Below are 789 nucleotides of genomic sequence, written 5' to 3'. Positions count from 1 at the left end.
ACATCTTTCCGCGGGATTGGCGTTTGCGCCGGTATGGTCGCCGTGTTCAGCTTATTATAAGCATGAACCACGCGCCATCCACCTGTGGCTTTACGCACACAAAAGGTCGGGCTGCAGTGAGGCGATTTGCTCTCACGCACATGTCCCGCCTTGGCTCGTTTGTCGAAGAACTCATCGATATAATCGACTTGTTCTTTCGGCAACGGCCATTGCCTGGTCACACAATACTTGGTGCCAGGTTCGAGGTCTTTCTCGTGCCCGATGCCCCTATCTGCTGGTAGGCGGCTCGGCACTTCTTCTGGGAACACATCACGATGTTTCCACATAACCTCAAAGAATGAACTGTCTTTCAAGGCATCCCAGCCTTGAGCAGCGTACCGGTTCATTTTGTCCGTTTCTAAGACGCTCTCATCCATTGTGGACCACGAGAAACAGTCCATCAAGTTCTCTATCGGAACTGTTGCGACTATTTCGTGGATCTTATCATCCTTTAATTCGGCAAGGAACAGATCCCACGACATCTCCGGGAGATTTACTATCTCCTCGACAGATTTAAAGACTTGCCGGAGCACCTCAACTGAGGATGCCTCCGCAATTTCGTCTTTGACGGCCTCGAACACCTCGTTCGAAGGCCCGTCCTCTTTATTAGAGACTGATCCAAAGGTCACTCGTTTAGACGTGCCTTTGATCGTCCTACTCTGTCGGGTACTCGTTCTTTGAGTTACCACGACCTTTTTTCGGGAAGCGGGTGCCGTTGCACTCCTGGCTATCGCACCCCTTCCAACCGCA

Source organism: Bremia lactucae, linkage group LG9 (genome assembly GCF_004359215.1).
Source record: "Bremia lactucae strain SF5 linkage group LG9, whole genome shotgun sequence".
NCBI classification, from domain to species: Eukaryota; Oomycota; class Peronosporomycetes; order Peronosporales; family Peronosporaceae; genus Bremia; species Bremia lactucae.
The sequence above is the reverse complement of the archived record's forward strand: the minus strand, read 5'-3'. Positions refer to the sequence as shown.